At 39.0% G+C, this 16,277-nt stretch overlaps 1 long non-coding RNA gene across 10 annotated transcripts in view; it reads left to right on the forward strand.

Moving 5' to 3' along the window:
• The window catches only part of LOC115496633 (uncharacterized), a 145,042-nt gene that overhangs the window by 118,620 nt on the left and 10,145 nt on the right, over window positions 1–16,277 (forward strand). For 3 of the 10 annotated variants that reach the window (XR_012057570.1, XR_012057567.1, XR_004368873.3), the window contains exons 2-3: window positions 12,152–12,234; window positions 14,637–15,782. This is a non-coding gene — a long non-coding RNA (uncharacterized lncRNA). Of the gene's footprint in view, window positions 1–1,490; window positions 1,569–12,151; window positions 12,235–14,636; window positions 15,783–16,277 lie in introns of all 10 variants that reach the window. The other 7 variants (XR_012057569.1, XR_012057571.1, XR_012057568.1 and 4 more) reach the window with 6 other exon arrangements.

Genomic DNA, 16,277 nt, shown 5'->3' on the forward strand with positions numbered 1-16,277 from the left:
CTAAACCACCTTAGGTGTTGTGTAGATATAAGCTGTAATCACAAGATCACAGCATCATAGAATGGTTTAGGTTGTAAGGGACCTTAAAAATCATTCTGTTCCATTCCAGTCTGCAGATGTGAGCCTGGAAGGGCCAAAATAATGAGCCCTCTTAACAAGACCTGTTTCTACTGTAGGAGAAACAGTCCCAGGTATCTCCAGCAAGGTCCAGAAATGTTGATTTTTATAATGGGAATTATTATAACTTACAATGGTCCCATAGGCTAAGTACTGTTTATTGAAAGCTTTTTAACTCAGTGAATTCTATTTTGCCTAAATCAAAAAGTCTTTAGGGAGCAGATAAATTTTTTAAAAAATGTCATTTGTAAATTTAGAAATGTTTTTACTATGACTTTAGCAATGCATTTCAAATGGTCATTTCAAACTCTCTTTTCATTTCTAAGTAAAACCAGGATGCAATATTCAACTTGTCTGAAATAAAACAGTAATTTGTAACAATTTCATGTTAACAACTTCATTTCCCAGGAATAATTTAATCATTGGTGGGGAAGGGAGGCTGCTTTTCACATACTAACTAAGCCCACAGTTTTCAGTGTTGGAAATTCTGTCAGAACAAAAATTCATTTTGATAGATTTGGAAAGTTATTGGGGTTGGCTTCCATGTTTAGACTATGCTTTTTTTCATTTGTCAACGTTTCTTGAAAAAGACTGCATTTGTGGCAAAATTATGATCGAGGACATTACTAAATTTCTCTGCAGAATTTAAGATTTCAATGTATAAGGACTGTAATAACTGACATGATAAGGCAGGAGCTGTTTAAGCGGTGTGTGTTGCATGTGCATAAACAAAGAGCAGATCCCAGGAAAGCTGCATTTAAACACCAGTGATGTTTGCTTGAGGATGAAAATGTAGAGTTAAAACCAGTTCTATTCTGTCAAAACTATGAAAAAAAAAAAAAGACAACAAAACACAAAACAAACAAACACACAAAAAAAGAAAAGAAACCAAAGAGCTCTTCCTGATTAAATTTAATCCTGTCTGGCCATAATTTGTTAGCCTTTCTCCTGTTGAGTAATATTTGATTGATTTTACTGAGGCACTTTAAAGTACAGTTCAGTTCACTGATACTGCTGGTTGAATTTCCTCAAAGAACACACTCTTATTTTAGTCACGTTTTACTGATGGTTCCTCTATCTCACACCAGCACTAAAGAAGGAGCTGTGTGTAATCTTAAGTGTTTGCACATTACTGGACCTAAAGACATAACTTCCTACCTGCCTGTACCCGACAGAATAGCAAACCTGAGTAGTTTAGACAAAATCCATGAAAAAGAAAGAATAGACCAGAGAAATCACAACAGGGGCTGAAAGAAAAAGGGGACAGAAAAATCCATTAAAAATGAAAATAATAAATTCTCTTAAACTTTGAGGAAAAAATAGAGTCTTGTTTTGTACAAAGATAGTGAGATGTGTTCATTGATCTTTTTAAGAGTCAAGAAGAAATTGGCCAGCAGCTGAATAAAAGAAAATGAAGTTCCCTTAATACAATCCATGGAAAGACAACTCAGGTAAATTGATCAGTGCAGCACAGATAATTTCTAACCTTTCCGTTCTTCAGAGAAGATGTTTGGGGTTTTGTTCTGATTGTTTTTCTTCCCTCCCAAAGAGCATAAAAAGCACACAGCACCAATTTCAAGTGATTTTTGGATGGCTTTTCTAGCAATAACTGGAGAATTTCTGGAACTAAGCATGGTAATGGCTTTTCTTCCATCTCCGTTCATCACACCCTCACTGTCTTGAAAAATATCGATACACTGAGAAAGTTTGAGGGATTTTTTTTTTCCCCACTTTTTTTTTTTCCAAACTCTCAATTACTTCTCTTTCTGCCTCCTCCTTCAAAGAGATTTTTGAACATTTGGCAATTAAAAAATGGAGTTATTACTCTGATACCAGGGAAATCTCATACTAACTGATGTGCAGGAAGAGCCCAAAGGCCAAAAGATATTTAGTCCTCACCAGCCCCTGCTACAAGCCTGGCCCTTTACCTTGAACAAAAAATCTCCTGCCTGTAGAAGTGGCAGGGCTTTCATTTGCATTCTTTTTTTTTAGCTAAATGTCAGATGTCATTGCAGGAGAGTGTTTGAGGCCTGAAACTGCTGCTACACAGCTGCAGCATGCTTTATCCAGAGGAATTATGCTTGAAATAGTCTGAAGGCCCCAACTTCCCTCCTTTTTAAAACTAAATATACCCAGCTCCCAGAAATGAGAATAAGCAACAAACTTGTTTATGGTAAAATAAACCTACAAACTCCAGCTATTTGGAAATATTTCTTTTCCAACTCTGAAAAGATCTCTGAAAATCAAATGCATGCAAGCCAAACTTGGCACTTGGGATTTGGGAGATTCCCACAGCATCAAGTGCAAATCTAAAGCTATTCTAATTTTGCTTACAGGGATAAAATGCTGTTATTTGCATGTTAGCCACAAAATAACAATTAGAGTGTGGCAGTTAATGAAAGAAAAGAAGCAATGCAGCACCTTTGTGAGTAGGCTGTAACCCATGTTTATAGAAAAAGCTTTGTAGAGTACCCCTGGGTTCTGCAAATGAAATGGGCCTTTGCATATGCTTCATAATTGTCAAAACATGAGGCTTTGTAGTCACATACCCAAAATACACTCCATCTTATAAAGGTGCATCACATAACCAGCAGCATCATCATTTTCTTCTCTGTGAGCAAGTTGTTCCTCACCCTTGGGGCAGTGCTCATTCAGGTCAGGTATGAAGTTATGTGAAGGGCAGTGTGGGAAAGATCAAACTACTCCTGCCCGGATCACACCAGCTCTGCTAATAAAAAGGAATATTCTCTGCCTGTCTTGCACACAGAAATACTTACTAAGATCTTACACAGAATGGGAAAATGTTCCACAGAATGATTGGGTACTCTGCAGAAAAGTGCTGGAAATAAATCATTATCACAAATATTCTAATACCGACATCTCTCTGACACAGCTTTCACTGCATGCAAATATTTAAGCTCATGCTTAAGTTTGTTCTGATGTCCCATTGCTGGACCTGCAGAGGCCATTGTTAGTGATTCAGACCAGGATAATATCCACTGACAGATAATCATTGTCTGTTCAGAAACTTCTCCTTTTACAGTACAGCTGGCGTCTATCAGTGGTGCAGGGAGATTTGGACAGTGTAAAGGTGTTTTTTAAGAGGAAGTTTATAGTAAACATCAGCAATCACCTTTTGAGTAAAATCAGCAACAAGCCAAGAGTTTCCTTGCTCCAGTATAGAAAAGGATGAATCAATTTCACTATCCTTTATTATTTAAGTTACCCCTGCACAGAATTGTTCATGAATCTTTCAATTTAAATCCTAGGATATGTTCTAAAAGCTTCTAAAAAGTTATTTTCAGTTTTAATATTACTAAACATAAATACACATACTCTAGAAAAGCAAATGGATTAATTAAAGGAAGTGTTTAAATGAGGTATTTATAATTTTCATTCAGATGAAATCAGCCTGACTTATGCCATGAGGATGTCACATCACACAGTCTTCTTGATGTGTCTGTAAGGGACACAAAAATAAAGAGATTCATTTCTTCACAAACACAGTGAACTTCAAATTTTACAAGGTTGTGTGAAGTCAAAGTCACGAGGGATTTTGGGAGCTAAGATCACACGGAAGATGTTTTATTACATGATGGGAAAACTGGGAAAAACTGAACTTTCAACCTTTTTTGTGAAAGCATATGAATACAAAAATCAAGCTGATATACAATAGCAACTAATCATCAAGAAAGACAATTGTTAGCGACTTGTGAAAGAAATCACCAACAGATAAGAAACAATTGGAAAATATTACTGGTTTTCTGCATCTACTGCATTTAAGTCTGGAAAGCAATTTTACTCAGCGAGGTTTACGAGACAATCAGAGGTGTTAAACAAGAAGGAAATCAGGTCTTCACCTCTCTTGGTTTTTAGGAAGAAAGGAAAGAGTATGTTGGTTAACACTGGGGGACCTTTCCTGCATAGCACAAGAAATAAAGATTTAAGTAATGGTGCCATCTGTGACAAGCACCAGGAGAAGCCAGAACCAGGGGAGAAAAATGAATTTGTGGCCTCTTGGAACTCTTTTCCCTCCAAGATACCTCTGCCAAAATAGTTCAGTTTACCTCTGAGTACCTTGCCAAAGCCAGGAAATTATCAAGGCCTTTCTGAAAGTAAATTTCATGCATACTGTGGGTAAATGCACAGATGAAGATAATGCTGAGGGCTGGGCACTGGTGATGGAAAAGGTCTTCTGAGCCCTGCAAAAGTGGAAGAATTTTTCTTCCCTTACCACTTGCTTGAGCCATGCCATCAGACACATCTCTAGCCAGACAATAACTGGTTTGTTCTCCTGATTTGGACCTGAGTGTGAGATATGCTGCACCAGTCTACTTGTTAATACTGCAACAGATAGTTTTTTACTTCCCCTCTTTCCCCACAGTCCCTGGCAGCCTTTCCCCTTCCCTAGTTAAGGAGATGGGAGTTCTGGACTGCTTCTCAGATAAATTGCTGTAGATTCATCATTCTCCATCTCTGTCTTGAAGAAGCAGTCTCACATGTGATGTTAATCTTAAAACCATATTCTACAGAATAAAATTCCTTGTGAAAGCTCTCCCTACATCATTATATGTTAGAATGACAATATTAATCATCCAATGGCATTTGCATACCTACAGCATCATTCCCAAAATCCTCAGATTTTTTTTTTTTTTTAATGTGAAACCTGCAAGGTTTAATGAAGCTTTTAATGGACTGCATCAAACACCACCCCCAGCCCCCTCCCAGTTCATAAAATGGATATTTAGTCCTTGTTGGAAGAAACACCCTTTTATTTTGGCAACAGGTGGACTTCCTTAGAGGGGTTTCCAACTATCTCTGATTTCTGTCACTTAGAAATAGAAGTACTGCATCCAGAAGTGCAGATTTTTTTTTTCTAATAAGCATAAAATAAGCTAAACCCATCCAAAATCTTAATCCATTTTGGTACCAGGCACAGTTACTGCAGAGCCCAGAACTCTGGCAGACATTTAAAGATGAGAAGTGTAGGTAGAGTTGTGTTAGTCATGTAGAATGAGGAGTCAAATTACAATAAAAAGATTATAAACTGAGTTTATTTTCATTCTTTTTCCTTTTCTCAATTTACACCACAAATGTACTACTTCTGACAGAATGTTGGTTATTTTGCCTTTTTTTTCTCCTTGTCTGTTAAATTTAATAGAAAAATCCAATTATTATGTAAAGAGAGCTTTGCTATAATTGTCACAAACAAGTTAGCATAACAATGAAGAGCTACAACTTTCTGAAGTCAAAGAAAGAACTGATTTATGACTGTCTCTGAGGTGTGATTGATACAGAATGTTTTGAAGGAATATTTTCAACATTTCTTCTTCATTTTACAGCTGTTCCCTCATATCATCCTAGCTGAAGCATGTTTGCAAAGGAAAGTTGCTTTGGAAGAGGGAACTTTTCCACAATTTCATTTTCTTTTCTTTAAAAAAGGGGAAAAAAAATCCCAACTGAGCCTACAAAAGCCATTATTTAAACAGCCTCCTTTTTAAAATGTTTCCGGCAGATGTTTATGCAGCAAATGTGCTGGAGCTCCTTCAGTAAGACACAGAAGTGACATTTCTTGAGGGTTTTAGCTGGAGAATTTGTCTTTCACATCATGTCTTTAAACATCTGCAAAAGGCAACAGAATCTTTATTATCCTGCTAACTTGAAGAAAGGCACAATGCACAGTCCTGAGTCCTTAAAAGATGGTATTTAATGGGGCTGACAGATGAGAAATATCCAGCTCTAATGTTTTCCTTCAGTAGAAATTCACCTCTTGACCTTATGACTCCAGAGTATGGCTGCTGCCTTCTGAAAAAGAGCATTTCCTTCCATTCAGGTGTGCTTTCCATGGTTTTGTTGTTTTGTTTTTCCATATTGCTCAGTTATCTGCTTTAGGGGAAGGTTTCAGCATCAGGATTCAAGTAAAAATAAGAATATAAATATTGCAAGAGCACTTGTGCTAGGTCTGCTTTATGGCACTTGTGCTTCCAACCCTCTTTTAATTTCCTCAGCTGGATATTTTTCTTCTTCCTCACGAAAATCAAAGCTGCCTTTTCTTTTAAATGGATTTTGAAGGAGTGGTATAATTCAGCTTTCCTGTCCTTTAGCTTGAGTTTTGTTTATTTGCTGCTGTGTAGAAAATACAGACCAGGGCCATTGCTCAGGGCTGCTCAGGCTGGCCCTTCTACCTTAAAAAATAACCTTTTTAAGAGGAATCCAATCTATCTTTTGGTTTCCTGGTTTGTTTCAGACTCAGGCTGGAAAGGAGCAAGGTTTGATGGTGGGGTTTTGTATTTGGCTTCTATTGTATTTCAGTTGTCGAAGCTTTTTTTCCCCTCCTCCTTCTTATTCTCTTTTTTTTTTTCTTTTTTTTCTTTTTTTCTTTTTTCTTTTCTCCCTGAAGGGTTTTCTCTGGGAAAAGTTTTCTGGGCTTCCATCCAGCCAGTGTCACAATTCACAGCTGTACTGTTTGATTCAAGTGCTTCAAGCTGCCAGTGAGGTAGAGCCAAATGAGATTAAGGGGGTTTTTATTAAAGCAAGCACCCGCATGTGCTGCTATGGCCGAGGCTACGTCAGGCGTTCCAAGAGGAACCTCAATTTCTGCAGACCTTCAGTTCTCCAGCATAAAATATTTATGCCTGAAAACCTGACTTAGGTATATTCATCTGGGAGGAGCTTTGGAAAGGAATGGTTTGGCTTTTATTAAATTGCACCTCCAAGAAAGGCAAATGTGCTGATTTCTGGATAAGCAGCTAAAAGAAAATGTATGTTTAAAACAGCAACAGGTGTAAACTCAAAAGACCTTTTAAATGATGGGGTTTAGGGGAAGGCAGCAAGAGATTTATCTGTTAACTCCTTTCTCTGGCACATGGTGAATTTGAACCCTCCGTGCTGGTCAAACTTGGACACTCCCAGCACTGCCCATCCCATTCTGCCCACTCCACCCCAAATGTCACCCCTGGGGCACAGCCACAGTGCCCAGACATTTATTTCACTTTTTCTGTTGAGATAAACCATGCAGAATTAGTGATGAGAAACTAAATGCCACTTTTACTTTTATTTTGGGTGTAAGCCAAAATCTGAACCCACACTTTCAGAGGGAAATGCATTTTTAAGCTCCCTTTCCTTTTGAAAAGCACCAAAATTAAAACAGTTCTTTTTATACTGATTCTTATCTTTTGTGTCAACATTTCTGAAGATAAATGAATTGATATTTTAAACATAGGCATACATGTGTCAATGGAAAACATGATGTGCTGTAGTAGAGCTGATCAAAAATGTTTAAAAATAACATAAGGAAGAAAATTAGAAGCTTTACAGAAAAAAAGAAACAACACCACTCTAATCTTTTTGTTTCCCATAACTTTGAGCCAGCTATAGAGTGGATCAGATTTTGAAGTTTATTGACAATGCAAATTTTGGAATTCTCAGACAGATGTAGCTTTTTGCAATATTAGAGCACTTTTTTTTTTATGTCCATTTTGCCCCACGGGGTTACTGAGTATCTCCTAGAATCATAGAATTACACGAAGCCATTGTCCCTTGTCCTGTCCCTCCATCCCTTGTCCCAAGTCCCTCTCCAGCTCTCCTGGAGCCCTGGAAGGGGCTCTGAGATGTCTCTGGAGCCTTCTCCTCTCCAGGTGAGCACCCCCAGCTCTCCCAGCCTGGCTCCAGAGCAGAGGGGCTCTGGCCCTGGAGCATCTCCATGTTCTCCTCTGGACTGGCTCCAGCAGATTCAAGCTCTTTTCCTCAGAGCTGCTCCCCATCCATCCTCTTCCCAGCCTGTATTTGGGGTTATCCTGACCCCTGTGCAGGGATATCCACGTCCCCATCTCTGCTGCTCACAAAACCTCAGCCGTGTTAGAGACTGAAGTGCTGAAAGACTGCTGAAGTCTACAAGATTCTGAAATCAAAGGCAGCAACATTAATATTCTGTGCAAATGTGAAGAAGCCATGAAAGCTTTGTTTGTTGCTAAAGAAACCAACTAAATCAAACAAGTTGAAGAAAACAAAGACTTGTATAATTGTTTTAATTAAAACTGCCACTTATTCCAGAAAAAAAAAAATGCAGCACAGTCGTGCTCTCCAAACATTTCTTGCTTAGACTTGCATGCTCAAAATCTGTGTATAATAAGTGAAATAAAACATTGCCAGCCATTTTCCAGTCCTGTTCGACTCAAAAGCTCCAAAACAAATTGCAATAAACCCATGCAAAACTTTGTGATGTTTACTTCAGATTTTATCCCAGAGGAATTTATGGTACTTGCCATTCAACTGCAAAAGCATGTTATCTCAAATGAAATGCAACGCTCCTTAAATCTTCAAAGAGCATCATGGCAGTTAGCCATAAAATTCACTGTGACTTTAGACATTCAAAAACAGCATTAATGCCAGGATCTGGCTGCCCTGTGTGGTTATTTTAAGTCTCCATGGGCACAAACACTCTTTTGGGTCCGGGCCCTCCATACATTCAGCCTCTGGTAAAAGCCATGAGACTGCTTTGCCTTTCACAAGCTGCTTATCCCCTTCACCTTCCCACTCCACAAGGTTGTTTTGGCATCTCAAAATAAATCAGATACAGAAGGAATCCTGGTAGTTTCTCAGCTCCTGGAACCAAGCCCCTGTTTTTTAATGCAAAGTATGTGAGATATAAATACATCTTAATTTTAATTGAAGGAGAATGTCTGACCTTTCTACAAAATAGTGTCACTTGAGGTTTCTGTATTTCTTGTGACCTTTACAATGTTCATTAGGCTTTTAAGTAAGCAAGTTCAGCTTAAATTTGAAATATTTTGCCTTTCTCAAGTACAGACTGCTGAATTTGATGCCATGTTGGTGTATGAACCCAGCATGTTATCACTGTGTGGCAAAAAGGCAGCTATAAAATCTGAACCACACTTGCCTTCCCCTCTCAAATAATCTCTTCAGATACTGCAGTTTGGCTCAAGCCTGTCTTTTATCTCCTTTTCTCAGCACATTGGGAGCTCTTTATCTCCACCAATACTTGCATTTGTGTACAGGAGTGTTGGGAACCATTTTTTGTATATATCGATTGTTGTCATTTCAAAGATCTTGTTTTTTTTTCGTGTTTCCTAAGCATTAGTATTTTTATACTTAGAGAAGCAGGGTGACTATTAGAAACATCCTACAGGAAGCCATAATGTATCATCAAAATACTTACAAATTTCTTCTAAACATGTTACATTAAGCTTTCTGGAGACTGCAAAGAAGATTATAGTAATAACGCTTTTTTTGTCTTTTCTTACTTTCTTTTTTTTTTTTTCACGGTGGCTGGATGACTGAAATAATTTCAAGTTCGTTTTTTTTTTTACTAGAGCCTGATCACCACCTGTTTGAGTGAAGAAACTGAGGACTGTTTGAAAGTAATGCCTTTGGCAACACATACACCTTGCTCAGTCTCTCTCACATCTTCAGTTTATCATATAAAAGGCTTTTCCAAGTGTTGCCTGAGAACAGTAAAGACCTCATTAGGAGCTGAAAACTGTTGGGGATTTCAATATTGATAATGAAAATCTTATTTATGGAATTGCTGAATACACATATAAAGTCTAAAAAGCAAGAGCCTTCTAGATGAAATAATAGTCCAAGTGAAAAGGAGTAATGTAATCACATCATTCCTATTTTCTAATGGCCATTTCCTTGCATAGTCATATTGAAAGAAAGAGAACTGTAAGGTGCAGTTGTTTCTGGTATCTTCCAGGCTGCTTTCAGGACCCACATAAGTTTCCTGTCCAGTTAATATTTTGGTAGTATGCAAAGGTGTGATCTGTCAGAGATTGATGAAGATCTGGAAGCATTCTTCTGCTTTTAGGCTCAGGTAAGAAAAGGTGTGAACCCCCACCATAGAAGGAAGAAAAAAGTAAGTATGGATCACAAAATTCCTATCATTTTCTAAAACTGGGCTGTAAATGCATGGTAATGAAATCTATGGTAAATACAACTTTTCTGTGACTAAACCCATCAGATGTATGCAAAGCCAGGTCATGTTTACCAGGGAAATGTGTGTTGTAAGGGAATAATGGCTATACAGTTTCCTAACTACTTCATTGCATGCATTTATTCCACTGAAATCAGTAATCATGTCAGAATAGAGCTAGTAAAATATGATAGGAAATAAGGGCCTTTCATACAAGCCTCTTTGCCTGTCTGTCCTTTTATATGGCACCTCCTAACACAGTGTCTGAGTGCAAAGTTCTTCATCCTCCATCTGATTTAAAACTAAAACTGGATGTGGTGGAGACCTCTGGTTCAGAGTAAACTGCCCTAGATGAACCAGCTGCTCAGACTGGCCTCACAGAAACGATAATGGGGTTCTGTGGTCACAGCTGACTTATTTTGTTGGAACTCGAAATGTCCCTCAGACATTTTTGGAGGTTCCAGGCCCTGGTCAGAAGCATTTGAGACCCTGGCAGGCAGCTGGAAACAGCTGTGGTTTTGGGTTTGAGCCATGGAATGATTTACCAACTTTGCAGGAAGAACAAGAAGTCACAAAAGTTTAGATGTTATAGTAGAAGTAGTTACAAAGTAGAGGGAAGAATATTTTAGTGTTGTACAGGGGGGTTTTAACACCTGTACAGGGCAGTTTTTACTTTGTACATGGGTGTCAGAGGTTTTAAGCTGGAGGGATTCTTGGCCGGTCCTGTCCTTCCTCTTTCTTCTTCCTTACCCCCATGTTTTTGGTGATGTTGGCATTTACAGATTGGTTTAGAGTAAAAAAATCTTCCCAGCGCTCCAGAGCCGCCGCGGCTCCTCGGAGCCTTCCCACACCTCGTCCCACAGTGCTGGATCCTCGCATCCAGGCTTTGGTTTTGATCTCCCCTCCTCCTGGAGGTTGGGGGGCTGCTCACATGCTATGAACACTGCTGGTGCATCTTGAGGGAGGAGGATTGAGGACTTCTCAGGAGGCAGCTTTTCATCAGCGAGTGCAGACTTAGATGAATTAGAAAGATTTCTCTGAAATTGCTGAGAAGCAGCATTATCAGGCAAGGCACTTTTCTTCCATAAAGATAGAATGTTTCAGCTGACTTTTGTTTGATTATATTGTGAATTCTAACATACTATTGTGCACACCTTGAAGCCGTTAAGGCAAAATGAAGAATTCAAACAGGATCAAGATTAAATGTTTTCTACCGTCCCAAACAAAGCATAATTCAATTAAAGTACCTTTGATGATCTCTACACTGCAGCAATTTCATTTTTGAGATATAGTTCATCATTTAGATTAATACTCCTGCTTGAAAGAAAAGCAAATTTTGGCATGCTGATGTTTCCTGCAGACCCAGCAGCCCATGAGAGGGATTGGAAAATTCAGACTGAGAGCATCTCTCTTTCTTTTCCCCAAGTCCTCTCTTTGATGCAGGACCATGGCAGGAGGGAGAGGAGGGAGAAAGATAAGAATTGGGTTTATCATCTATAAATAGAGACAGCCCTTCACACTCACTTTCTTGAGAAGTCCTGGAGCACCAGGGGAAAGAAGAACAAAATAAATCTGAGACAGGCTGGGAAAGTTCTGTACATCTCAGGAATGTTCAGAAGCACAGTTAACTCTGGCAGTCTAAGTTCTTTAAAAAACACCATCAATTTGTTTCTCAAGTTTAATTCTGCCCCGTATCTACCAGCTGGAAAGTTTGTTGAGCAATAAGCATAAGTGGATTGTAGAATATAAATCATTGCCCCTGACATCCAGGGAAAACATCTCTTGTTTTATACTGACGTGGTTGTGGTTTCTGCAGATTGCTTGTGCAGAATCTTGGGCAGAATCAGCATCTTGGTTCAGGCCTAGATTTTTAGATTTTGGGAGTTACAAGTTGAAATAAATTGTTAGGAAGTTTAGCAAAGGAAGTCTGCCATCACACTTTGGCCTAAAATGGAATTAAAACTGTCCACTGTTAAGGGACCTAGTAGCAAACCTGTCTACATTACTTAAAAATATTTTTTAGAGTTGTTTTATATGGACTTTACTACATTGGATTTCTTTCTGCTTGTTTTTTGTTTGTTTTTTATTTTTTTCCCATAGGTGAAGAGGATGTGGAAAATAGACCATACATGGAAATCGTGAATCCTATGCTGGCATCTGTATGAAGGATAATTTTGTAGGAGGTAGGAAAATAGCCCATTGCTGGTGTCGATTAAAAACAGTCTTATGGTTAAAAAAAAAAAGATAACAAAAAGTCTATCCTCTAAAGCAACAAGCAAGTGACACTCAAGCCAGGAAGCTCAAAATCAACAAAATAAACCTTATTCCAAAAGCTGTGTTTGGTTTTTAATTGACTGATTTCCTACCAATATGAGGACACTCTCAGGCTGGTGGGCCCAATGAGAGGTCCTTGAAAGCCCAAACTGAACAAGCATGTGAAATATTTAAGGCCACATTTTTATATTTATTAAAAACAGCCTAAATAATTAAACTAGTTGATTCACTAGTGGCTTTCAGGCTCATGCCCAGAGTGAAAGGTCATGACCTGACATACCAGGGCCCCACTTGGTACTGATGATTGACAGGAAAAGGAAATAAGTTGATATCTTTCACGTGGGAATCACAGCTTGTAGCAACTATGAGCAAGTGGGCTATTTGGACTTTGTGGGAAAACTTAATTGTGTTATTATTCAAAATCTTCGTTCCCAAAGTTGGTTCAATGGTGATTTATTTACTTATGTGATAAAACAGCTGTGTACTGTAATAAAATACAGGTCACTTGCTGATGTTTAATGCACAAAAGTGAAGATATGTTTGGTTTCTTTTACTTTGAACTTACAATCAAGCTAGGCAGCAGGGATGACTTTGAATTATTAGGAATTTTCTGTTAGTGTATTGGAAATATTCTGTGTTCTCATCATAGTATATATTTTTCAGTGCTTGGTTATGGAGAAGGAGGAAGGCACCATACACTGAAATATGAGTGCCTCTCCACCATATGCTTTCATTATTTCTTTATAATGATAAAAAGGGGCTGCATTCAGTGCCAGACAATGTCATGGCCCCAGAGATTTCAGTGGCCTGCAGAAAAAAGGAGAAAAAAGCATTTATGATATGAATGAGGATTTGAAATGGCTTTTTAAAAAAAGGCCTAAGATCCACTTTCACCCTAAATTCTGAAATCACTTGAAAGATGCCTAGATGCGGGTTTGAAGAATAGCAACTTTCCACCAGGCTCTGCTTTATATGCAGGATCGCTGCCATCTTCACCAGGCTTTGTTAGGAGGTCAGATAATTGTAGCAAGCAATAGGTCACAGCCTAACTTCACATACTGTGTGATTTGTTCTAGCAGTGAACCCTGTCATCTTGATCCAGAGGACGTTTGCTGTGCCCCAGTCATTTACAACTCAGCCAAGTGATGCACTTTTGTTTAGCACTCCGAGCTGAGGAGTTCAGGGGGTTTTGTGTGAGCTGCACTGTCTTTGTGCCTTTCTGCTCCTTCCCCAAAGGGTGGGCGTGATGTGAGCTGGGCCAGGCTGCAGGTCCCGGCCACACTCCAGGATTTTGTGTCCTTTTGCAGCGGGGCCGTGCTCTGCCAGCTCCTGCAGCGCTGGGTCTGGGCTCTTGCATGCTAACAGTCCATTAAAACTCCCATAAAGTCAAAAGTCGTTTTACCCCAGAGCAGGCACGGTGGGGAAGGTTTGCACGTTTCAGCTCAGTGTGACACCACATTTTGGGTGATAAAGCAGACATTTCCCTCAGACTATCTCCACTTCTTTTCCGAGCCTTTCCTCCCATCTTATTCTCGATTCAGAGCAAAGCAGCTCTGCTTGGGAACCTTTGGGAACTCTGCCACTTGTACCACAATCACCAGGAGAATTTTAAGCCTTAAAATAATCTGATTTTCACACCAGTAAATAAGCTCAGTTACACAGTAAATCAAGATAAAAGTTGCTTCACAGAGTAAGTAAGAGCTGGTGGCATTTCTCTTTCATTGTTTTATGTTATTCCTTCATATTTAACATCTGGCAATAGTGCATGATATTTTACCAACAGACATCAGATCCTGCCACAGGAGTGCAGGCCTGTGATAAGTAAATCATAATCACTGGCTGAGAAAGGAAATCAAGAAAAATGGGTCCAGGGGCAAAAACATGCTCAAAATTGAAAACCTTTCTGCAGCAATACCAGCCTACTTCCTATGAACATTTGAGCAGGAAGGGGAGGTACTCAGCTCCCTCTGCACTTTATGTACATCCTTGTCCTGAAAGGAGAGGGCTATTCTTAACCCAAATCCAGCCAATTTCTAGAATTTACTCACTTACAAAATGGAGATACAAACTGGAGAGCAGCTATCACCAGAGCTGTCGACGAAGCAGCAGCTGCAGATATGTGGAAACTTGTCCCCTGTGTTAGAGGCCACAGTGTGACCTTGCATGGCCCATGAAAGTGTTTAAAAATCATGATGACACTGGGTTCTGACTGACTTTGTCTAGATTCAGCCTGAACATCAAGAGGAAAAAGGCTCTGAGTCCCGTGCCAATTCTCTGATCTTTCCATTCCTCTCCTCCTCCCCACCTCCAGGCTCTGTGTCTCAGCAGCTCCCTGAAGTGAGCACCATGACATGAATCTGGAAGTGAAGAAGCCCTCAACTCTTCAGAAAAGAGCAGTTATTCTTAGCTTTCTTTTGCTGATGTTTTTCTTTCTTTTCCCCCCTTTCTTTTTTTTAAAGAAAACAGAAAGCCTGCCAAAATTTGGGCTCTTTGATGTGCTTTGGAAAGAAAAACAATGCTATCTATCCAAGTCCTCTGAAAGGAACAAAAATATGTCATTTTCAGGCATGAACTACTTGAGAAGAACAATCAATACATTTCACAATTAAAGATGGTCGAAAGTTTTTTGATATTTTTCTGGAAATTGTTTATTAACATAATTTCTGAGACACGTGCCTGTTTCAGTTAAACTTTCTTTGGGAAGATTTCCTGAATTATAAGGTAGGTGAAAGGCTGGAGGGGGAAGAAAGAGGAAGACACTGATATTTGCTGTAGAATATTCAATAACCTAATAATATCCTAGGGGGACTCTGTAAGACCTCATCCAAGCTTTTCTTCTGTCAGTTTGGATTGAGTATGTGAACCTGCCTCATTCATTTTATTCATCCTGCTTTGGGATGAGCAAAACAGGTCACAAAAGCAGGATCTGTTCTGTACTGTTTGTTTGTTGATTCAGCTCTCAGTGGACACGTTGCTTTATTAAACTCTTCAGCTGTAAATGAGACACTGGCTTCATTGTCTCATACTTAGGAAATTTGCTTTAGATAGAAGCATCCCAGGCTGGAATCTTTGGCCAGCAAATGTAGGGAAGCTTTTGAAGATGCAGTCTTGGAAGTCATAACCTAATAACTAAACTCCTGTTTGCCCTCTAGTTTTAAGGTTTCTCCTCCTTCACCCCAACAAATCTTGAAAGAGCTGATTTATGCAATGAGAATTTTTGACATTTTTATTAAGTCCAGGCATTTAATAAAGACATTCTTTCTTCAATGTGATTAAACTGAGGTAAAGAAGCACTTGTGTTATTTCTCTCTTCTATTGAAGTTTTTAACAGATTTTCTTTTTTTTTTTTCCCTTCCTGTGGCAGGGCTTGTTACATCATTTCCATGATCTGCTCTCACTTTCCACTGCAGTGGCTGTAAGGGAAATGCATCTACTTTTACAACTGAGCTTTAAAGAGGTGTCTATCTATATCTACTATTTCTGGTCCAGTGTTTAAAAAAAAAAAAAAAGTAAAAAGAGTAGATGTTAGACATAATCTGCAAAGGACAGGTTGCTTGAGGTTGGTATGAAGGTGTTTCTTCTCTCATTGCCTACTCTGCACTTGCCTCATGGATTGGGCTGGTTTACTTGGAAAGATCAGGGAAACCTAGAATGGTTTGGAAGTGAGCTTAAATATAATTTCTTGTTCCAAGCCCCCTGCCATGGGCAGGGAAGATCACTCCCTACCTCAGACTTCTTAACTCTGAGAGATATAACAAAGCCTGGCTTTCAGAGGAAACATATTGTGTATTTCTTGAAGGTTTCTTAGTTTGACTTTGGATATTCAAAAATTTGTGACTTCCACAATATCTAATCACCCTGTGAAAGTCCAGGCCAGGATTTCAGACTTTGAGGATAGCAAGCAAATGCCTTAAATTAGAGGTTTCAATTAGAGAATATTAAATTCTCTTCT

Source organism: Taeniopygia guttata, chromosome 10 (assembly GCF_048771995.1).
Source record: "Taeniopygia guttata chromosome 10, bTaeGut7.mat, whole genome shotgun sequence".
NCBI lineage: Eukaryota > Metazoa > Chordata > Aves > Passeriformes > Estrildidae > Taeniopygia > Taeniopygia guttata.